The sequence below is a fragment of the Penaeus monodon genome, chromosome 31 (assembly GCF_015228065.2).
Source record: "Penaeus monodon isolate SGIC_2016 chromosome 31, NSTDA_Pmon_1, whole genome shotgun sequence".
NCBI lineage: Eukaryota > Metazoa > Arthropoda > Malacostraca > Decapoda > Penaeidae > Penaeus > Penaeus monodon.
In genome coordinates this window covers 12,052,851-12,053,376 of record NC_051416.1, presented here as the reverse complement: position 1 = coordinate 12,053,376, position 526 = coordinate 12,052,851, and the positions used below count along the sequence as shown (strand labels likewise).

General features: G+C 44.7%; 1 protein-coding gene across 1 annotated transcript in view; it reads right to left on the bottom strand.

Moving 5' to 3' along the window:
* LOC119592890 (proline-rich protein 36-like) overlaps positions 1-526 on the bottom strand; it is a 12,602-nt gene that overhangs the window by 11,149 nt on the left and 927 nt on the right. The window lies entirely within an intron of this gene.

Here is a 526-nt window from a genome sequence, read left to right as displayed (position 1 = left end):
GCGAAATGTCAATCAACTCTGCCAACCACAATCGCGACGGAGGCACAATAGTTCAAACAGAATTGATACGGCATCACCAACGGGAGGCTTAGAGTTGGGCTGCCCTTGGCCCGGTTTCCCTTGGCCCGGTTTCCCTTGGCCCGGTTTTCCTTTAGCCTGGTTTCCCTTGGCCCGGTTTCCCTTGGATCGGTTTCCTTTCGGCCGGTTTCCCTTTTGCCCGATTTCCTTTCAGACTCGTGTGCCTGCCTTGGTCACCGTCAAGTGTGAATTTCGTGTGTGTGTTTTGACTTTTTTTGTGAATTTTTACATTGTCGTCATTTTTTTTTTTACATGGATCTGCAGAGATAAATGCGAGAGGGTTATATACATTTTTTTTTTCTTTTACTGTTATTTGTTTTATACGTGTTTCCTTGCCATATGGAAAGGAATCATAACTGGAATATGTGGTAGCGTTGGTCATTGGTGCCACGCATGCAAATCATTATCTTTATTGTTATGACTATTGCCCTTAACCCCATGTGTTGGG